Source organism: Cupressus sempervirens, chromosome 9 (genome assembly GCF_028749045.1).
Source record: "Cupressus sempervirens isolate cs-2001-9-10 chromosome 9, ASM2874904v1, whole genome shotgun sequence".
Taxonomy (NCBI): domain Eukaryota; kingdom Viridiplantae; phylum Streptophyta; class Pinopsida; order Cupressales; family Cupressaceae; genus Cupressus; species Cupressus sempervirens.
This window is the reverse complement of record NC_143126.1, coordinates 800,533,286-800,558,501: the sequence shown is the minus strand read 5'-3', so window position 1 is coordinate 800,558,501 and position 25,216 is coordinate 800,533,286.

Below are 25,216 nucleotides of genomic sequence, written 5' to 3'. Positions count from 1 at the left end.
AAACATGTTTTCCCTCCTAATTTAGGATATAGCCATTAGGATCATAAATTTGAATTTATAACCTTATTTTAAATATTTTAAATCATAATTTATTGGTTTCTACCACTTAGGACTTATTCTAATACCCCCCTAGCACCTATTTGATCCCTCTAACCAATATAGATCCCTTGATTGCACTATTGGCCACCCTTAAAACATTTTTTATGGCTAAATCTTGTGTCAGGATCTTTAGGAATTTTCATACTTAATTAACTTATTATTACATATTGCCATCATAGGCTTCAATACATTCCAATCAACCTTTAAGGAAACCATAGATCCTTTTCTTTTTCTTTCATCCAAGGTGTGTCTAGATGTTTTCCTAGGTTCTCCTACACCACTCCCTCTTATTTGTACATTCAATCATCTGAATATCAAGACTCTCCCTCTTTCTCATTGATATTGATCTTTTCACAATCTTTCATATTGACACTAAAATATCCCTCTTTGACATCAATTTCCAAAGGATATAAATTTTTGAAGTTACATTGTACCTTTATACTGATTCATATGCAAGATGCTCTATATTATACTACATCAACTCTATTTATCTTCAATGGAGCTTGGTTGATGCCACACTATATTTTTTCTTTAGTGAGCATCAGATAGGGGAATAACTCCTAATTTACCTCTTAGATACATAAACACATTGTTAGGTAAAGCTTTAGTAAATATATCTTCTATTTCCTCCTTGGTGTTCACATATTCCAATATCACCTTTTTTTCTTGAACCAATTCCCTTCGGAAATGATAATTGATTGCAATGTGTTTTGTCTTTGAGTGCATCATAGGATAATTGTACTTGTGTTATCATAATAGATAACCACTAGTTCCTTGTTTCTTCCTTCATTCTTGACATCAATTGCTTGATCCACATTATGTTAAAAAAATTAACTATTACAACAACATACTCTACTTCTCCTATGGATTGAGAAATACAATTCTACTTCTTGCTTGTCCAAGACACTAGCCTCTTTTCAATAAATAATGCTCCTCCACTAGTACCTTTTTTGTCATCAATGCTTCCTACCCAATCTACATTAGTAAAGGATCTAACTCAGAATTTCCTCCTTTTTTGTACCATAACCCATAATCTTCAGTTCCTTTTAGATATCTCAAAATTCTTTTGACTGCCATCATGTGATTTTCTTTAGGATTAAAAAAAAATCTTGCAACTATGCCAATTGTTAATGCAATATCAAGTCTAGTGTGAACCACATATTCAAGTTTCCCAATCATTGATTTATAAGTAGTCTATTTTACCTCATTTGAATCATCATTCTTTGAGAGTTTATGATGCAGGAGCATCCAGAGGTATAAGGGCAATCCTGTGTCACCCAAAAAAATGTACTTAGACTTAGTTTCTATTTTATGTCTTTGCATTTTTGGATACCCATTTGGCTCAAATAAAGGTTCCAACTCTCATAGTTCAACTATCAATGCATTTAAAAATCCCAAAAAAATAGGAGCATGCAATTTGACCATCATATTGGTGACCTAGAAGGTGTGACTTGGCCAGATGAATGTAATCGAGATTTAGAGCATTCCAGAAAAAGAATCAAGTCAAAAGGCCCCACGGTTTGAAAGTTATTGCAGTTTTTCGGGTTTTGGAGACCTCCTAAGAATGCTTCAAAGTCAGGTTTGGGGCATTAAATGACCTCGAAAAGGGTCAAAAAATGGGGGATGAGAAAAGCTTGTCCATAGGGCTATAGAGCACTTCGAGAGCTTTCCAAAAATGTAAACGGTTCATCAATCGGAGTTACGGTTCAAAAGTTATGCCTCCCGGAAGTTCGGCTACCGTTTCTGGATTCTTCTAGAATTGTACCGACTTCTAACGCAGCTTCCAAAACCTTCTATTTTGTCGGTGGATGCCTACTAGCACTTTCTAGAATGTACTCCTAGTCCTTAACCCTTCGGGATCTATTTAAGGAGATTTTTGGCATTGTAAAAGGCAGTTCGGATTGGAGCTTGAGAGGAGGTGCTAAAAGGAGAAATATTCTCCAGATTTATGCTATTGTAAGCCCGCAGGGCATGTTTTGAGTTTATTTTCTCAGTTAATATAATTCCCCCTTTCTATTGTGTCTATTCTGGTTGTTGGGTTGTGTCCCCATCAGTTTATGTCTAGTAAACATAGGTGTTCCAACTAGTTTGGAATCTACCATTCCAAATACTCTTAATGTTTTCTTGATGTATTTTGATTAAGTGATGAATATCCCATCCTTCATCTAATAAAATTGTAGGCCTACAAAATAATTGATTTCTCTAGACATGGACATTTTAAATTCTTTCCTCATTTCTTTAGCAAAGGACTTGCATAAAATCTCATGTCCTCCAAATCTAATATCATCTACAAATATTTTTGCAAGCAATATCTTGTCTTGTGGTCGTTCCTTAATGTACAAATTGATATTATCATTTGTTTGTTCAAAATCAATTTTTACTAGATATCCATGTAGTCTTTTATACTATGCTCTAGGATATTTCTTTAATTTATATAAGGATTTATGTAGTTTACATACCATGTTTTTTTGGCTTGGATCAATGAAACCTTCAAGACATTCAATGTAGACTTCTTAATCTAGGACTCTGTTCAAGAAAGTTGATTTGACATCCATCTGATATACTTTGAATCCCTTTTGTGCTACATAAGACATAAGTGTTTTGACTCCTTCAAGTCTTGCAATAGGGGTAGTTGTTTCCCCATAATCAATAACTTCTTCTTGAGCATAACCTTTGAATACAAGTCTTTAATTACTTCTTGTCACTTCTCCTTTATCATTCAACTCATTTCTAAATATCCATTTTGTACCAATCACATTTTTACCCTTGGGTCTAAGAACAAGAGACCAAGATTTATTCTTTTCTATTTTCTCAATCTCTTCATTCATTGCCTCTATCCAATTTTCATTTTATAAAGTATCTTTTATAGATCTAGGCTCAAATTCACTAAGTAAACATGTACCTTTTAATTTGTTCCTAGTCAGTATGCCTTTTATCTCTTCAATTATTTGATTAGGTGTATGATGCCTTCTAAAAAAAATTTGAAAGTCTTAGATCTTTCTTACTTGATGGTAAAATAGTTCACTTGGTTGTACAATATCTTCATCCTTTTTATTAAGCTCCTTTGACTGATATTGGTTGTAACTTGGGTTGCATTTCTTGTGACTTGGGTTGCACTGGCTGTGACTCGAGTTGCACTACCTGTGACTCTAGTTGCACTATCTAGTACTAAAACTTGGGTTTAACTAACTATGACTTGGGTGCCTTTGTCTTTGACTGAGGCTAAACTTCTAGTGAATTTCTTGGTGTGCTTAGTTGCTTATTAGATTCAACCTTTGGAGATAAATTCTCAGGTTCCTCTTCATAGTAGACAATTTTTTTGTAATCTTTAGGTTTTTTGTTGCTATGTTCTTCACTTCTTTATGTAAACTCATCAATCTTTACATGGGCACTTTTGAGGACTTTTTGAGTAGTAAGATTCAAACATTTGTATGCCTTGCTTTTATTGGAGTACCCTAGGAATATTCCTTTATCACTTTTGGCATCAAGTTTTCCCTTCCTTACACATTTTAAGATATAACATTTTCTTGAAAATACTTTGAGATAACAAAAATTGGGCTTGTAACCATACCTTAATTCATAAGGTGTTTTGTTTGTACCTTTCTTCAATTTAACTTGGTTCAGTATATGAACTACTATGATGATTGCTTCTCTCTAGTATTTTGGTGCAACATTCTTCTCTATCAATATTGTCCTTGCATATTCCATGATGGATCTATTTTTTCTTTCTATTATTCAATTTTTTCCTAGAGTTCTAGGTGTTGATGCCTATCTTTCAATGCCCCTTTCATTGCAAAACTCATTGAATTCATTTGAGATGAATTCTCCTCTTCTATTTGATCTCAAGCATTTTAGATTCTTCCTTGTTTCCTTCTCAACTCTAGCCAAATACCATTTAAAATTTTGAAAAGCATCAAACTCATCCTTCAAAAACATTACAATCATCAACAAATAGAATGAAATATATATCTCCACAATAGTTTTCCAAATTTATTGGCCCACAAAGATTTGTGTGAACTAATTCCAAAACTTCTTTATAATTGTAGGACTTACTTTTGAAAACTATTTTATTCATTTTACCAATTTGACATTGTTTGCACATGCCCACCTTAGATTTCTCTAGATAAGGTATGTCTCTTACTCTATTGTTCTTGCTTCTAGTGATTAGGTTATCAAATTTAACATGACACACTCTTTTATGTTATAGCCAACTTTCCTCTATTTGAGGTAATAAACAAAGAACTTTCATTGAGATCTAGGTAAAACAAAAATTCCATTTGTCTAATTTATTATTCCAACTAGTTTTCCTTTTCCATCCAATAATTTATCTTTTCCATTCATGAAAATTCAACTGTGTATCCTATATTGTTCAACTATGCTACATTAATTAGATTATGTGTTAATCCTTCTATCCAATAGGAATTCTCACATTTGATTCCATTAGTTAATGCTATGATTCCTTTTCCCTTTACATAACATGGTTTATCATTTTCAAATCTAACACTTCCACCATCATAGTGTTCCAAATGTTCAAATCTATTTTAATCACTAGTCATGTGATGAGAACAATCACTATCTATAATCCATGTATCATTTTTTATAACATGAGATATAAGTGCCATCTTTTTATTTTCCTCATCATCATATTGATCTTTAACAATAATATAAACTACTTCATCTTCATCATTACCACTATCAAAATCTTTTGCAATGTGAAATGATTTCTTACCTTTTCCTTTGTAGTCCTCGTAGCTTTGAAGTATTTCTTACCTTTGAACTTGTTGAACTTCTTTTCATATTTATCTTACTTATTTGGACGCCTTGCAGCAATGTGGCCAACTGCTTCACATGAAATTTATTTTAATAGAATCTTTCCTCTGAATATTCCTTTTCCTCTTGTTTCTCTTTTTTCTAGAAGAGCTTCAATGACTTTAAGATCTTCATTTGAATCATCTTCTTCTTCACTTGAAACTTTTTTTTTATTTAAGTTTTCTCCTTTTCTACCAAGGGTTAGGTCTGATTTTATTAGAGTTTTAGGTGACTCTACAACACCCCCAAGATCAAATGAAAAACCAAGATAACTTCCAGAGGAGATTTTCAAGACAATTGCATGAAGATGCAAGAATTCTATTATTGATAATGGACTTGATTGATATCCAATGGATTGATTTGAAATGTACATAATAGGCCTCCTTATATAGGAGAGGCGATAAGAGACAATGATAACAAGAAGATAAGCTATCACCCACACAAGGTGGAATCACATGTCCATGAAAGGTGGATCATCCTCCATTATTCAATGAAATATGTGCAATGATGAGGATGATAATGTGATATGTGCACTAAAGGTGGAATGAGATAACAACTATAACCACCTAGAGTTGAATTCTCCTACACCATTTGTTTAATTGAGGTGCAAACTCCCAAGTGTCTCAATCATAGACTACTATGAAATATATTATCCTAATTAAGCTTAAGTAAGTGTAATTAGTGAATATTTAATTACACCAATACCCCCTCTTAAGTGCAACTTAGGGGAATGCACTTAAACTCATAATGCAAGATGGGTCCCCACTACAAGGCCATTTTAGGTACCAATGTACAATATGCAAAACAATACATGAAATGTAATCTCCCATAAAGTGGATAAAGAGAAAAAACCTCATTACAAAATCCCTCCTCCAAAAAGAGAGATGAAAACAAGATTCATGGATGGATGGAGTACTCAAGACCCCCCAAAAATTACATACATCATGTAAATACAAAAGAATGATCCCTCCATAGGAAGGAAGTAAGGAGACATGATATGCCACTCATAATGAAGAAACTCCAATGTAGATGAAGAGTACCTGAAAGCAAAATATAATCCAATGCATACAAGAAACATGTCTCTCCTTAGGAAGAGATAAATAAATCAAAATATTAAGAAGCTACTCCATGTAAAAAGTGAGGAAGGAGGAAGAAGGTTTCCATGTATGCATCTCTAAAGATTGAATAGATCTCTCCAAGCTCAAAGATTCTATCACACCATTATGTGAAAAATAAAGAGAACATGAGGAGTTGGAAAATATAATCTCCAAAGAAGGTGAAGAAGTATCTCAAGGAGAAACTCCCTCAGTTGTATTAACCAAATCTGCATTATGAGACTCATATGAAAGATCATCCAAGAATTCATCCCACACTACAAGATCTAAAGCATAATGATCATCCTACTGAATAGTAGAGCTCATGTATGAAGAACCAAGAGGTGGAGAAGTAGGAAGTTCAACATTTTTCTCAAGAACAAAATGATTCAAGTGTCCAATTTTGTCCTCACATAAATTATTCACCCTTCATAAAGGGTTATGTGCATCATGAATATCATCATCATTATCAAAAAAATGTGCAAAAGAATACAAATGTGATGTATGATCAAAAACTCCCATAGCTATGACATCTCTAGTCTTCATGTCCCCAATATAGACATAATTAGGAGTGAACTCAATAATTTTACCTTGTGCACCATGAGTAATTTGGTAAATGGAAAGGATATTAGTCATCAAGGATGGTACACAAAGAACATCATTAAATGTATCCTATCCCATAGGAATAGAACCTTTCCCACAAATCTTCATGTATGTATTATTACCCATCAATATAGGTGGAGAATTACAAGGCTCAATAGAAGAAAATATATCCATAGAAGATGCCATATGATGTGATGCACTTGAATCAAGAAGCCATTTACCTTGCGTAGGATGTGTGAAGCAATTAGTGCTTGTACTTTTCTTCTAGATGATGGTGTAGATGGTAGTAGTTTCTTTATATTGAGAAGAAGGAGAAGACACTAATGAGGGAAACCAAATATTGTTGTTTTGAAGAATGTGAGTCAACTCATTAATCTTCTTATGGAAACATTTATGCTCATCATGTCCCAACTTTTTGCAATAAGCACATTTATCTCTGTTTCTTCTAGATGATTCCTCTCTTGAAGAGAACTTGGATTCAATATTATGTTGTGAAGGAGATTCATCACCTTTTTCATGTTTCTTAGGATCCTTGTGTTTTTTGTTTCCCTTTCCTTTAGGAGCCTTTGGAGAGGAGTTGTTTGCAACTAATGCTTGGTGCTTTAAAGGCTTCAATTGACCCATGTGTGCTAAGTTTTCCTATTCCCTTGTGAGTTGAGCTAAAAATTCATTAAGAGAAGGCATTTTATATGTAGTACCAAGAGCATCCATAGTAGCATAGAATGTGGAAACAAAGATTGAATATTTAGGACCTATCTTGGAAAGAATAGATAATATCAATTCCTCATCATCTTTAGTAATGCCACAATTGGAAAGCTCCAATATAATAGAATTGAACTTAGAGAAAAAGTCTTGAATATTGTCAAAATCACATGGACTTAGAACTATAAACTCATTCTTCAATTCGAATTTCCTCATTCTATCAAGTTTACCAAAGATTCCTTCCAATGTTGTCCAAACATTATGAGGATATGTGCAAGATGCAATATAATATAGTAAATCATTGGAGATGGTAGATCTAAGAGACCCAAATTTTTTATCCCTTCTATCAAACCATTTCCTTCTTTTTGCAACACCTGTAGCTAGTTCTAGATCCTATCCAATAATCATTCTAAGAAATCCAATATTCATCAACTAATTAGAAAATGCTTGTTTCCATTCATGATAGCTATAGGGAGTGAGCAATGGAACTTTTGAAAAATACATAATGAAATCAAATGATAACTGAAATAAATTGATAACTCCTTCAAATTATTGATTCAATTAAGAAAATTGAAATCCAAATATTCACCAAGGGAAAATATAGCCAAAAAAGACCTATTTCTAAAAGTGATATTCCCACTCCAAATCATTAAAATCTGATTATAGATCTAGAAAGTAGAGGAAAAATCATGCACTTTCAAACAAAATTGCACCTGAAAATGTTACCAAATGTGCCCAAAGAGAGCCTTGAAAGTTACAGAAAATGAGATTTGCAATTTTTAGAACAATTTAGAGATAGAGATTGAAAATCACCTATACCACTATGTAGATTATGAAATTCTACCCCAAAACAAAAAAAAATTGCACAAAGAAAGGAGTTTATATGAGGGAGATATCGATGTTTGATAATCACCTCTGATTTTTTTTATCTAAATCACCACCACTGCACCTTCAAAAATTAAATGACTCTTGATTTGGCTTCAGATGTCCAATTTTGGATGAAAAAAAATTTGATTTAGGGATTTTTGGACCTCCTCTATATGATGCCAACCTTTGATTTACACCAACAATCTCCAATTTTCACCTGCAATAGAAGGCCACAAAATAGGATTCCCAAAATCTCCTCCAAATTGTGATGTCCAAAATGCAAAATGCTACACCAAAAATGATTCAAGCCAAGATTACACTTCTTGAGAAGAAATCTTCACACCATGAGAGCTCTGATACCATGTTGGAGTTTTAGGTGACTCTACAACACCCCTAGGATCAAATGAAAGACTAAGATAACTTCCATAAGAGATTTTCAAGACAATTTCATGAAGATGCAAGAATGCTATTATTGATAATGGACTTGATTGACATCCACTAAATTTATTTGAAATGTACATAATAGGCCTCCTTATATAGGAGAGGCAATAAGAGACAATGATAAGAAGAAGATAAGCTATCACCCACACAAGGTGGAATCACATGTCCACAAAAGGTGGATCATCCTCCATTATGCAATGAAGTACATGCAATGATGAGAAAAATAATGTGATATGTGCACTAAAGGTGGAATGAGATAACAACTATGACCACCCAGAGTGGAATTCTCCTACACTATATGTTTAGTTGAGGTGCAAACTCCCAAGTATCTTAAACACAAATTACTATGCAATGCATTATCCTAAGTAAGCTTAAGTAGGTGTCATTAGTAAATAATTAATTAGACCAATAGATTTGAGTATAGATTCAAGATTTTTAGAAGATGAAGCATAGTTATCAAAGTTATCCAAATCAAAAGAAGTCAGTCTTCTCACAAGAGTATCTAGGGTTGAATCATGTGTTGGATTTTATCTCATCTCTTGAATAGCTAAAAATCTAATTTCATAAATAGGAAGAAGAGTTCTTAGTACCTTGTTGATCATTGTTTCATCATCAATTTTACCTCCCACAGCTTTGATTTTACTTACACTTTCTTTAACCCTTCCACTATATTGGGTAATGTTCTCACCATCTTTCAATTTTAATTAATCAAACTTACCTCTTAAAGTTTTTTACTTAGCTCTTTGCACATTTTTGTCACCTCTAAAGACATTATTTAGTATTTCCCACATGTCAAATCTAGTAGGACAATCTTTGATTTCATCAAACTCATAATAGTTCAAAGAGGATGCAATGTCAATCATCATAATATTATGTTCCTTTTCTTCATTTATTTTTCCCATTGTCATAGGCTTGGGTGGTGGGACATATTTATTCTCCAAGTAGAATACACCATCATCATTGATGCTTGATATATGTAGCTTCATCAACTCCTTCTATCTTGAATTTTTTTCTCTATTTAGCTTAGGGATCTCCCTTCTATAAGACATCTTGATCTTTAGCTTAGGTCCTTAAAACATTTTCCTACAAGCACCAATCACTAATACATTATAGGTCAATTTTTGACCTTTTATTTTGACCAAGCCCTTAAAATGATTGATGAATAAATTTTTTGTTTTTTTTAATGCCCAAATTGGTCAAAATTTGAACCAAATTAGGTTTTCCTAATTTAGTCAAAATTTCAGCCAACTCAGGTTCAAATAAAAAGAAAAAGGAAAAAAATTGATTTTGTTATTTCACTGCCAAAGGAGTTTTCGATGTTGTCTACATACACCATGAGAGCTATTTTAGGTGAGGTTAGTTATTGTTAGAATAGATGTTTTATTGTTTGACTAGATGTAATTTTATAAATTTAAACTCCATCATCCATATATATACATACAGCCATTGAGATAGAGAATCGCTTAGAGTCTAAATAAGGGTAGAAACCCTTTAAATGTGAAAAGAATTTGAATTGACAAATGCCATTAAAAGAGAAGGCTACATCAAGTAGATAAGAGGACTATCCTTACATATTAAGGCTATATAAGGAAGGTGAATAACATTTTTCCATAATCACTAACATTATTAGACTGCCACAAGGAATAAGAGTAGTAATATCTTTATTGTAGATTGTCAATTTATATGTATGCTCTTCAAATTACTAATGTATCATATCATATTAAAAAAAAACTTATAGATAGTGGAGATACCTCCTTCCCCAAGCACACTAAACTTATATGTGGTCAAAATAATGAAAATTTTGTGGCCAACATTCTCCCTTGCTAGAAATAGAACATCTAATTGGTCTGTGTGGTCTACATCATCAAGAATGATCAACACACAAATAGATTTCAAATGGCTTTTCAAAATCTCTTTGCCTCTATCTACATGTTGAAAATCTATGGTTTCAAGGTCTAGGTCCTTCAAAAGCTCCTTTTGTTTCTCATGCAATAAATTATTCTTTGGACCTTCATAAACATTGGAAAGAAAACTCAACTTATTAAACATTGAACGTTTCTTGTTATAGAGATGTTTTGCAAGGGTAGTTTCCCTCAAACCAACCATTCCATAGATTCGCACAATTTATCGAGGCCCAATAGTAGATTAAACTAGAATAATTTTATGGAAGTCTTGCTCGGCTTCATCCAAGCCCATAGGATGCTTGGAAACATCTAACTAATTCTTCTCCAATTCTTTTAACACATAGTTCACCACATTCATCATGATCTCCTCCTCATTACTAAAAAATCAACATGTAGAAAAGAGTAAAGATTCAAAATGATAAAAGCCATGTGGCAAGATTTTTATATAATCTTGTCAACCAATTTCTTAATTGACCTTTCAAAACAAAAAAACTAAAATGGTATTAATTAAATTGTTTGTTCTTGAGTATACTAGTACAGACAATGAAAATTTAATTTTAAACACTTCTTCCTAAAAATCTTATGCTTGAGTCTATATGTGCCTTTGCATTGATTCTCTACACAACTTGTAGAAGTCCATTCACACATTTCTTTGTGGCTATCTATCAACTATCATATAATACTAATTGTAGGTTTTCATATGGCCTCTTAACACTTGTCATATTCATGATTTTAGAGACATCAATTTACTTTTATATTTTTAATTAATGTAAGGGGATTTTAGAAATATGATTTAAAACTTAATTTAATTAAAGTTAATAGATAGAGAGATCTTTTTAAAGGTCCTTATTACATCTTAGCACAACAAAAAAAATTGATCTAGTTGCACACATGTTCCATAATCCAAATAATAAAATAATAAAACTCACTCAACCCGTGCTAAGTGACTTATCTCAAGATCTTGCACAAAAATAATTCAGACCAAGAAGAATGGGTAGAGCTCACAAGAAATTTTACAAAATCATATCATAGTAGATATTTTTAGAAAGAAAGAAGCCATAACCTAGTTAAATTGGTCTAGTTGTTGATTAGGTGGGTTGATTATAAATTCATGTAGAACTATCATCAAATTAGGTAAATACCATAATCATGAGGCTCGTTCCCTTGTAGAAGCCTCTACCACAATGAAATTACCTCTAAACCATGCAAAGGTTGTTGAAGTGGTTCCCAACCTTGAAATACTCTAATAAGCAATGAAAAAGAGCATACAAATTCAATACATGAAAAATTGTACAAATTGTAGTCCTCTTAATATTTGGACTATAAATTCTCAAAGACACTTGCAAGTGATTCCAATGTCATAGTTCATACTGCAACATTTTCCTGGATTCTATTCAGTGGCTCTCATAATATCCTCTATGTTGTCTATCTATTATTTTTGCCATGCAGTCTCTTTCTAAAGCCACTCCTTCTCCTTCTATCATATTGTTGTAGATTGTCTCTCTTGCCTTAAATTTTGATTATCAAACTTCTAAATATCCACCACTACCATATCTAAAATCAACTTCACATTGTGTTATAACTCTGGCATAAGTGTTTGATCATTGATAGATTTCATTTTAGCATTCAATTTTTCAAGATTAGTCAACATCATCACTTGTGAACATCTACTATTGAAAGAACATTTTGTACTATTTCAACACCATGTTCTTTCTTCTAAGCTAATAGTTCTTGAGGTGCATTTTCTTGAGGCATAAATGCTATCATAAATACAATGACTCTGATCTTCTCTAGGAATTTCTCCATTATTAAGCTCAAAGTCATGCCTCCAACACTATGACAAATATTACCTGCAACCAACAAATTTAAACTAGATAGAAGTATGCCAAATCATTTATTGAGAGGAAAAAATAAGTTTAGAGATCATACTTTTTGGTGGGGAGAAAGAGAGTTGAACAACTCAATAAGTTGCTGATTTATGTCAAATGATGTTTGAATTTGATTGGCACCCATTGGGTAAAATCTACAGGAGAAAAGATCTATTATAGTGGCATCATGAATTGGCTTTCTTAGGAGAGGGAGAAGTTTTTACCAACACCATGCTCCATGACATCCTCCATGAACCAACACAAAGTGTGTGTTTACCTCTATAACGGCCTTTGCCTCCATAACTAATTTTCTTTAATAAATTTAATCTTTCACAAGAGTTGATTATAAGCAAAGGGAGAAAAAATACAATATATATACGAAATCATGCCATGTGATGTCAATAGAAGAAAAAGATAAAGCACATCCATTTCACAAGTAAGTCAAAGAAAGTAGAAAGTAAAGGTTATTTGCATCACAACTTGATTGAAAACAATGACCACTAACATGTGTCTTCATTTTAAAAAAAAGAGAGATCATTAAAGGGAAAGGGAACAAATATAATGGATATATTATAACATTTCATATGAATTGAAGAAAAAGTATTGAATGATGAGATATATCCAAATCAAATGATCAAGTAAATCAAGAAATCAAAGATCATTTGCATTAAAAATATTGACTACCAACATAACTTATTATGGATACATCACATAATCTCACATTTCTTCATATTTAACATAGAAATTACATTCAAAAATAACTTCTTCAATATTGTTTGAAATAACCTACTACTACCAACATGTGTCTTCAATAGTTGATTATAAGAAAAGATGAAAACTTATAATAGATAGATCATATCACATGACATTAATTAAAGAAGAAAAACTTGAATGATGAAACATATCTATATGACATGATCAAGTGAATCAAACAAGTCAAAAATTACTAGCATTACAATTTATTCCAAAATCATCATGGCAACTATAGTAATCAAATTTTATAGAAATTTTTAAGTATAATTATCTATTTTATTTTTATGATCACAATCAAATTGGTAAGGAATTATTCTAATATGAGATTTTCATGAACATAACCCCTCTTCAAAGATTATGTTATAAACCAATATGTTGATGGCAACTTCAAATTCATCTTCATTGATTTTGAAAATCCTTAAAATCTCTATAAGCCAAAAGAATAGCTCTATATTATTAAGAACTTAGAGTACATGAAATTAGCTATTTAATAGCTATGCATACTCTTTCCAAATAACATGTTCATATATTCTTTCAATCATTTTCTATTCCTTTTCACATATTTTGATATACTTTTTCATGATCTAGTGGTATAAATGTTGTTATTCCAATATATATATATATATATATATATATATATATATATATATATATATATATATATATATATATATATATAGTTCAAGATTAAATTGAATTAAATTAATTATGATAAATTATTTTAACTCTTTGTCATATATTATTGAGATGCTTGTCAAGGATAAGGAAGAATAAATTAGTTTAGTGATGCAAGAGCATCCTGGGTGTAAAGGAAATCTTGCACCACCCAAAAATATTTTATTTTCAATCTTTTCTATTTTAATAAGGACAAGTAGACAGGGTCGTTACTATTTATGAAATCTTGCTATTTTTAGTAAGTTTGTCATATGAGCTTAGAATGCTCCCATTTTCTACAGCAAGGTTCATTTTAGATAAATAAGCCTACCATAAAAATATCATTGCTCCAACTTAAGTATTAGAGAAGTTATTGTAGATCTTTGGTGGAACAATTTGTAGAAAAATCTTCAGGCTCACTATTGAAGGCCTTAGAGTGCCTAGATGAGGTTTGAAAATTCAATGAAAGGGCACTAATGTGGTTCCTTGCCTATAGATCAGAAGCTAGCATTTTTGAAAAGTGGTTATAATAGCCAATCAAAGCAATGGTTCATGAGTTATGGCCTTCTAAAGTAGGGCTACCTGAAACTTCTAAAATAATTGTCAAAGATGTATTTGGCCTACTCTATATGTTTTATTAGGGCCTGTTGGCCCTAGGTATTAAGCTTGAGAATCTAGAACTTTCTCGAGTGACATAAAACTACCTATTTGAGAAAGGCTTGAACATTGTCTAGGACAACTATGGGTGATAGTTCATAGTTTGTCTTGCAAATTATTGTACTAAAGGTGCCCATGTGGGTTAACCTATTTTACTTATGAATTCTATAATTTTTCATTTTTGATGCAAATAAGAAGTCCATATTTTATTCTCCCATTTGTTGTTGTTTCTTTGTTTTTGTTATGAGTTTATGATATTAAGGGGAGCACCCTGCATCATTTAGTCTTAAATTAGTTATGATAAATCATTTCAACTCTTCCCAAATGAGTTTATCATCCTTGGCCATCAAATAAACTACAAGGACTCTTCCATATCTCTCCTAGCTAAAAATGAAGTCTTATTGGATTAGAGAAGACATCTTCATAAGCAATTTCACCATCCCAATATTCTACAGTTCATTCAAATTTTCTCTTTTCCTCCTTAGAATAAGGTTCTAAATTGGGATAGCTCACTAATCACCATGGATAAAATCTATGTTTAGTTCATTTTCACACATTCTTCACTCTATCTGATAAAATATTACTAAATCATAAAAGTTATTGGATGTACTAGGAAGTAAAACATATACTTAACAAACTTATCAAGAAACATGGTCAGATAGAACAAATAGTTATGTCCTCTTGTACATACACATGATGGAAATATAAGAGGAGTAAGTAAGAGAGGAGGGGTGAATGAATTACCAAAAAAATAAATTCCAGATCCCTTAGATGTCAATACAAATCAAAACCAAACTCTGCTAAAACTGAAAATACTATTGTAACACTAAATCACTACACTAGGAATCTCTATTACTCAATAATTACTAAAATAAATGCTTCTTAAGATGTTTAATGTTATTAACCATAATTAACTTAGTTGTAGAAATAGAAAGTAAATAACATGAACACATGTGACACTAGGATTTAATGTGGAAACCCAATTTGGGAAAAACCACCAATTGCAACTAGTTACTATTTTTCACTCTTTCGAAGTGAGTCCTGTTAGGAGCTGACCCTATTAAAGGTTAAAAAATACATTATTAGGTGTTACCATGTTAAAAGATTTAATTACCCTATTGGGAATGACCTTGTTAGAGGTCTTTAGATACTTTAATCTAGAAATGCCACCTTGTTAGAGGATTTGGCAAATAGCTATTAAGATAACTCTATTAAGAGATTTGATACACTATTACAATTATTAGAGAGTAACAATAATATGACCTGACTGCTGATGCAATTGCATTGTTGATTTCAAATCTCTATTGTAGCTTGAACACTATATCCTCCTTGATCAGACAAAAAATTTCAGCTCATTCAACTTAGGATACTCTATTGTCCTTCCAATTTGCTTCCTTGGTTTATCTTTTCAATCCCACGCTTCTCATATTCAATCTCACAATTTGACCTTATATATTTTTCCTAGCTAATTTAGTTTGAATACACTTACAAATATTCAATATCCATCCCTTAAGTCAGCTAGACGTAACAAATAAGTTCATCAAACTAAATGTGTTGATTCAAGAAAATTCTTCTTTAGCCAACCCAACTCGGTCAACACTAACTCAAAAAAAAAATTTCTTTAGACTTCCTATGTTAACCACATGAACTTGGTTAACACTGCATCCTCAATTGAATTGAATTTTGTAATTGAGTGAGCTCTATTAAACACTGGTTTTGTTCCAACTTCTCTTTGGTTCCTAAGTGAACTTGACAAACACTAACTCTAAACTTGATTATCTCTAGAATGTTAGTGTAGTTTTCTATTTTTCCTACTTTGCTAGGTTTTTCCTACACTTTTAATAATCTCGCTTAGGTTAATAAAGCATGTCTTATTAGGTGAATGGTTGCGAGGTGTCACCTTCCTACATGTGAGCATCCATTAGCTATCTTGGGAAGATACTTTGCTATCTTTAGTCCGATAGATGGTTGCTCCTCATTGGTTGGTGTTCCCACCTCCTCCCTCTTCCTAGCCTATATAAGCATGCTACCTGGCTTGTATTTGTATCTCTTGTTTTTGCATCCTCTTAATGCTATTTTGCTTCCAGCATTTGCATTACTCTCTTGGAGACTAACTCTATGATGCTATTTTGATTTTGTATCATTTGCATTCATAGTTTAGATATTTATTCTTTACACTAATTTTTTGGGTTATTAATCTTATCAGATTCTAACATGGTATCAAAGCTTTTCTATGTGTAAGAGTAGATTTTAGTTTCCTTATTTGAGAGATTCGGGGGGGGGGGGGGGGCAAGTAAACTTTATTGTAGTTTTTTGAAAAATAAAGTATGCTCTTCTCTTGCATCTTTGGATGATCTTGAGAATCAGAAAAGTTTTGACAAAAATGATTTTTCTCTAGGGTTTCAATCTCAAATCTGACAACCAACTTGCATATTTGAGTTTTCAATCAGTTTTACAAGTTTCAGCATGCCATTGATGGACTTAGGAAGCTGATCCAACATTTGCATGTCATATTCTGGTTGCTGGGGTCATTTTTTGATTTTTGGAGCCATTTTTTCCTATTAAGGGCATCTGATTTACACTACAGCAACATCTTATGTATATTAGCAAGAAAAATACTTTCTGGGTTTTGTTCACATCCCCGAAAAAGCATCAGGGTATCTTTTAGATTTTGTATGCAAGCTGTATATTTTGCAAAATTGAGCATGCAAAGCTACAGCCATACCCCTCTCCATTGGCAGTCGCAAATTTGAATGTAGTTTTCAAATGTCTCATTCTTGCTCATACGGACTTCGATTTTGATGATTCTTGTTATGAACTTGGCTATTTTTTTGTGCTCTATCCACTAGTGGAGTTGTTTTTTGATTTTCATGCATGAATTCTTCAGAAATTGCAGATTCTCAGTCGTGGCTGTGCACAGTTCTCGTTTTGGAAACTTCAGAGGACCATAACTTTCTCATACAACCTCGTATCAAGGTGATTCTTTTTTTGAAAGTGCATATTTTTTGAATAGATCATAGTGGTGCTATTTGTTTCCTTGATTATTGTGTCCAAGTTTCACTTTTATAATATGCTCTTCATGAGGGTTTGTAATGCATTGAAATCAAGACCACTAAGTATTTCTTTCTAGTGGTAGTTGTAAATGCGCTAAAATAAAGTGCCAAATCATATTTCTTTGGGGGGGTTCTTTGATTGAGTAAAAAGTGGAGGGCATTGACGTGGCTGGGTTCTCTTCTTTTTAGCATTTCTTCTCTGCATTTCTTCATCATGGATCAAACAAATATTCCCATCCTAACTCCATACAATTACTTTGAGTGGAAATCACGCATGACAATTCACTTAAGGAAAGCTGGATTAAATAGGATAACTATGGGACTTGAAACTGAACCTGCTAAAGATGAAGATAAGCCTAAGTGGTTTAACAAATGTGATGAGGCATTTGGAACATTATGTTTGTCTATTTCTCCTGACTTGCTATTTCACATTGAGTCTTTGGATACACCAAATGAAGTATGGACAAAGCTAGAAACACTATTTAGCACACAAGATTCAATGAGGGGTCATATGTTGGAAAATGAATTAATTAGTTTGAGTCCAGGCAATTTCAACACAATCCAAGATTTTTTCACCAAATTAAAATCACTAAGGCTGTAGTTAGAACAATGTGGAATTGAAAAGAAAGATGAACAACTGATTCTTAGTATTCTCTCTAAGCTAAGTTCAGAATATTCTATGTTTGTCTTTACCTTCTATGCTACTAAGGGTGCACTTGGTACTCAATTCACCATGCCATCTTTAGATGATTTTGCTATCAATCTCACTTGAGAATAGGACAAGCTAATCCAGATGGGCATTCTTAAGTCCTCTAAGTCACATGTCTTGGCTGCCAACCAACGCACAAAAGAACAACAAGGACAAAGTAGTAACAACAATAGTAAGGACAAGAAATAAAAGAATAGCAAGGAGAAGAAGGATCAGATGCTGGTTTCTTCAAAAGCAACTATTGATACACCATCTTCCAAGGGTGATAAGCCTAAGAAAGAAAAGGTCAGATGTGCCTATTGTAAAAGACCTGGTCATGATGAACATAAATGTTTGTAGAAATAACTTGATCACTTGACATACATTCTTGAGAAGAATAATATCAGTGTTCCTGAGTCTATCAAACAAAGTTATAATGAAGGGTCTAACAAAGAAAAAGGAAATAGCAAGGGGAAAGGAAAAGGCAAGGCCCTTTTTGCAGTTGCTTCCTCACCATCCACTTGGGTTCTTGATTCGGGTGCTTCACACCACATGGCTTCATCTAAGGAAGAACTTGCATCCTTGGAGCCATGCACTATGCCTTCTATTTTGATGGGTGATAACACTCTTGTTAAGGTGTGTGGGAGAGGGTCTGTTGATGTGGGGGATGGCACATTTCATGATGTTCCTTATGTACCCTCTGTATATGAGCAATGTTAGTATGCTAATAGAAACCAAATTTAAATAAAGCTTCTACAAACTAAACAAAATTTATAAACTTCAAGATAGACTAAGATGAGCTCTCAATTGAGAATATGAGCCATTAATGGACTCTCTCAATAAGAATCTCTCTTGTTGAGTAGCTTTATCTAAATGGATAGGATGTATGCTCAATATGCTTCCAAAGGCTTCAATGGATGATTGTGGATTTGTGGTGTGGATAGATGGCTTTAGTATGGATTTGGCTCTCAAAATAGCATTATAACTTTACTTCATGGATTGTGTTATTTTGCAAAGGGGAAGGATCCAATTTATAGGCAAGAGGCTTGAGGGATTGAGGGCTAAGATGCAAGGATGGGAAAAAGCTCATGGAGGGCTTAGATTGCATGAGAGGAGAGTACATGAATTGTGCTTCCTTACAACCAATCAAGGAGTGACACATGTCACATGGTGAGAGGATGGAGGAAAGGGGAAGGATGAGTCAACAAAGGAGGCTCAAGGGATAAAATCTTCATAAAGACCCTTCATAAGTGCTTTGTAATAACATTTATGACTTTGTGGGCTTTATAAAATTTTGTGGTTGAAGATATTTGTGAGAGATACCATGAAATTCGAATTTGAGGGTTTAGGGGAGTTTTAAGCTTGCTTAGGGTTGTAAAAATGATTAGAGGAAGGGTTAGAGATGGCTTAAGACTAGGCAAGTGGATGGCAAGTGGATTGCAATTAATGAGGGTGGGTGAAGGAGGAGATATTTGTTAACTTTGGCTTGAGTTAGCAAGTCTTAACCCATGTTTAGGGAATGTGACAAGGTTAGGAGGGGATTAGGATTAGGGTTAAAGACATCTTCTAGAAGAGTCTAGGCTTTGGATGAGGATGAAGACTTTCTAGAAGAGTCTAGAACTTCCTAGGATAAGATTTTATGAAATAAATAAAGTTTTATTTATTTCAAGGGTTTGGGTTGAGGAGATATTTATTAAAATATTTTTAATAAACATGAGGATTAATATTTAATCTTGATTAAATATTTTGAGTTGGGATTAGGGGTAGGAAATGATGAGATTAGCCTTTAATCGAAATTAAAGAAGGATTAGAAGATTTTGGAAGAGGTTATTGATCTTAAGGAAATTGGCCAACTTTTGAGAAAAAAATAAATAAATTATTTATTTTGGGATTTTTGGTCAATTTATTAATTAAATAATTAATAAATAAGGAAATAATGTTTAAATAAGATTTAAAAATTTTTGGGAGGGATTCCTTAATTAAATATTTTTAATTAAGATAAAGGGATTTAATGGCATAAAAATAAATTAATTAATTAAATAATTAATTAATTAATAAATGATGATGTCATCAGGACTTTTTTAGAAAATAAAAATACTTTATTTTCTAAAGGATTTTTGGTCAATTTATTAATTAAATAATTAATAAATAAGGAAATAATGTTTAAATAAGATTTAAACATTTTTGGGAGGGATTCCTTAATTAAATATTTTTAATTAAGATAAAGGGATTTAATGGCATAAAAATTAATTAATTAATTAATAAATGATGATGTCATCAGGACTTTTTCAAAAAATAAAAATACTTTATTTTCTAAATGTTTTTAGGTGTCTACACCCTCATTATCAACTAATCTCCTATCGGTACACCAGATCATTCACATAGGTTTAGGCAAGCGGGTTGAGTTCACTCCTAATTCAATGGAGATACGTGAGTTGCATAGTGATTCTGTAGTTGCAGTTGGGAGAGTAGATCATCAGTCACGGCTCTATCTATTTTCTCACTTTGTTCCTGATTCTCCTTCATCTATTTTGATCACTCACTCTAATGATGTGAGCAGATTATGGCATGAGCAGTTTGGCCATCTTAACTTCCACTACTTGCATCAGCTTAACCAGCAGAGCATGGTCACATGGTTGCCTTCTACTTTGACATTGGAGTCACTTGGAATACATGATAGATCTTCTAATGGGCCAGATTCACTTGAGCAGTCTTCTACCTCCACTTCTGATGTAGAGAGTGATTCAGAGGACTCACCTCCTTCCTCTCCTAGTCATCATTTACAAGTTGATGATTCTCCTCTAGATTCTCCATCTTCTGGTCCACTTTGGGATAGACAGACCTTGCAGTTTGCTGGTGATTGGATTGGGGATCCATCAGACACCAAGCAGACTCATTCACAATTCAAGGATGCTCTACATATCTTCATTGCTACTACCTCAAATCAATAGTCCTTTCATGAGGCTTCTGGTATTTCTGAGTGGGATACAACTATGCAGGAAGAGTATAGTTCCTTGATGAGGAACCGTACTTGGGATCTTGTCTATTTTCCTAAGGGAAGAAAACTTTTTCGATGTAAGTGGATCTACCAGACAAAATTTGCAAGCTTTGCTGGGGGTGTGGGATGCTTCATCTTTTGGGGGGGCCTCTTCTTTTCACTTGGAGTCCTAATTTTCTTTGGGGAGTCTCTTTTCTCTCTCTTTTGGGGGAATTTTATGTACATGGGTACCTCATCAGGCTTGACTTGCCAGGACCCATTTCTACATCCTCCTAAGCTTCGCTTATGGGGGGGTGTTAGTGTAGTTTTTTATTTTTCCTATTTTGCTAGGTTTTTTCTACACTTTTAATAATCTCGCTTAGGTTAATAAAGCATGTCTTATTAGGTGAATGGTTGTGAGGTGTCACCTTCCTACATGTGAGCATCCATTAGGCCCTATTTGTTTGCTGGAATTAACCTGGAATAAGGAAACGGGAATAGGAAAATTGGAATAAATCTATTCCAATTATGGCCCAAAATGAGAATAAATCGAATTCTAATTTTTTTTTGGAATTCAATTTATTCTCATTTTGGGCCAAAATTGGAATAGATTTATTCCAATTTTCCTATTCCCGTTTCGCTATTCTAGGTTAATTCCAACAAACAAATGGGGCTTTAGCTATCTTGAGAAGATACTTTTCTATCTTTAGTCCGATGGATGGTTGCTCCTCATTGGTTGGTGTTGCCACCTCCTCCCTGTTCCTAGCCTATATAAGCATGCTACCTGGCTTGTATTTGTATCTCTTGTTTTTGCATCCTCTTAATGCTATTTTGCTTCCAGCATTTGCATTACTCTCTTGGAGACTAACTCTATGATGCTATTTTGATTTTGTATCATTTGCATTCATAGTTTAGATATTTATTCTTTGCACTAGTTTTCTAGGTTATTAATCTTATCAGATTCTAACATACAATGCTTGGTAGATACTAGAAACTATCTTCATCATCTAAGCTTGACATTTTTTGTAACATCAAATACAATATACAATTGAACAATTGTTATAAAAAATCTCCCTCTTTGACATTAATGGAAACACAACATGTCATAATACAATGAAATTTTAGAGAAAAATAGAAGTAAGGATAATATCCTTATTTTAATTCTAATTCTCATCCATGATAACTCCGTCTATCAGTATGAGCTCCCTCTAACATAAATCTCTCCCTCTAGATTGATTCTTTAATTATTCTAATTATAGTTTCTCCCTTTGTCAACATACTTTCCTTCTTTACTCTTCATCTGACTTGACAAAAAAACTTGCCTTTTATGCCAAAAGCATAAACAATCACAAAATTTCTTGATATTAAAAAAAAAATCTCCCTCTTTGACATATCATGCGAAAGATATAATTCAATGGAATTCCTATGTACTTGATGTGTTGATTCATATGTAATCTTTCCTTTATAATATTGCATCAACTTGACTGATCTTCAATATGCTTAGTTGATGCATCAGTAAAATTTGATTAGTGGGCTTCAGATAGGGTAATGACCCAGAACTTACATCTTAGATACAAAAATTCATCCTTAGATAATGGTTTGGTGAATATGTTTACAATCTATTATTTTGTATTCACATATTCCAATATTACTTCCTTGTCTTGCAACAATTCTCTTAAGACATGCTACTTAATTGGAATGTGCTTGGTTTTGGTATGCATCAAGGAATTCTTGGAAATGTCAATTACACTAGTGTTATCACAAAAAACAACAACTAGATCCTTGATCTCTTCCTTCATACTTGTCAACAATTGTTTGAACCAAAAAATATTTGAACAATTGACTCTTGCAACAACATATTCTACTTCTACTATTGACTGAGAGATATAGCTCTACTTATTTCTTGTCCAAGATATTAGCCTCTTTCCAAGAAAGAATGCTCCATTACTAGTGCTCTTTCTATCATCAATGCTTCCTACCCAATCAACATCAATGAATGCTTTCAATTCAAAGTTGCCTTCTTTCTTATACCACAAAACATAACCTTTAGTACCCTTTAGATACCTTGCGATTCTTTTGATTGACATTATATGATTTTATTTTGAATTAGTAGAAAATCTCGACACCATTCCAACTACTAATGTTATATCAGGGTTTGTATGCACCACATACTAATTTTTTCCAACCACTAATTTGTATGTAGTTTGATCTACCTCTTTTGAATCATTATCTTTGAAAAGCTTATGTCTAGTAGACATAGGTGTTCCAACTGGTCAAGAATCTTCCATTCCAAACTTTTTTAGTATCTCCTTGATGCATTTTTATTGAGTAATATACATACCATCCTTCTTCTATTGAATTTGCAAGCCAACAAAGAATTTGATCTCTCCAAACATTGACATCTCAAATTCCTTACTCATTTTCTCAGAAAAATATTTGCACAAATCATCATTTCTAGTAAACAATGTATCATCCACAAATATTTCTGCCAACACAATCTTCTTATCTGGTCCTTATTTGATGTATAGGTTTTTATTGTCATTATTTCTTTGAAAAAAAATCTTTATGAGATACTTGCAAAATCTCTTATACAAGGCTCTGGGGGCTTTTTTGAGACCATAAAAATCTTTGTGTAGTCTAAAAACCATTTCCCTTTTTCTAGGATCAATGAAATCTTCTAGTTTCTCAATGTAGACTTCCTCTTCTAAGATACCATTCAAGAATTCTGATTTCACATCCATTTAATACACTTTGACTACTTTGTGTTTTGCATATGCAAGGAGTGTTCTAACACGTTCAAGTCTAGCAATAAGAGAAAACATTTCTTCATAGTCAATACCTTTTTGTTTTGCATAGCCTTTGCAAATCAACCTTTCATTATTTCTTGAAACTTCTCCATTCTCAGTCAACTTATTTCTCAATACACATTTTGTGACAATTACATTCTTATCCTTAGGTCTAGGAACAAGAGTCCAAGTCTTATTCCTTTCAATCTAATAAATTTCTTCATTCATTCCTTCAATCAAATTTTCATTTTCTAATGCATCGTTTATAGATCCATGTTGAAATTTAGTAAGAAAACATGTACCTTTTAATTTGTTCCTTGTTATTGTACCAATTAAATGATCTCTGAAGATTTTGGGTACATGATACCTTCTGACATATCTAGCAAGTCTAAGCTCCTTTCTAAAATCATGCTTGGGTCCAACAATGTGTGACTCGGGTCCATTAGGCTATGACTTAGTTTCCTCTTTTTGAAACTTGGGTCCTTCTAACTATTACTTGGGTCCTTCTAATGACCCAGGCTGTACTTGCTACAACTTGATTTGAACTAGAGATTTTGAGGACTTAGGTGGTGAAGGCTACTGATTTCCACTTCCTTGAACATTAGGTATAGTATTAGGCTCATAGTAGACAAAGTTTTTGTAGTCTTCAAGTTCCTTACTACTTTATTCTTCACTCTTTTCTACAAACACATCAATATTCACATGTGCACTTTCTATAAGTTTATGATTAGATAGATTTAGACATTTATATACTTTTATCTTGTTGGAATTTCCCAAAAATATGCCTTCATCACTTTCCACATCAAACTTTCCTTTTCTAGACTCCTTCATAATATAACATTTACTACCAAATACTTTGAAGTAACAAACTTTAGGTTTATAGCCATACCATAATTCAAAAGACATTTGATTTTAATCCTTTACCAAACGAACTTGGTTCAAGGTATGAACTACATTGTTAATTGCTTCCTTCTAGTATTCCATAGCAACATTCTTCTCTATCATCAGGTTCCTTGTACAATCCATGATTGATCTATTCCTTCTTTTAGAAATGCCATTCTGCTGAGGTGTATTAGTGTAGACACTTGTCTTTTGATTCCTCTTTCATTGAAAAATTCATTGAATTAATTAGAAATCAATTCTCCTCCTCTGTCTGATCTTAAATATTTTAGTTTCTTTCCTATTTCTTTATCCACTCTAGCTAGATACCATTTGAATTTTTATTTAGATTCTAATTTCTCATTTAAACACATAAAAATCA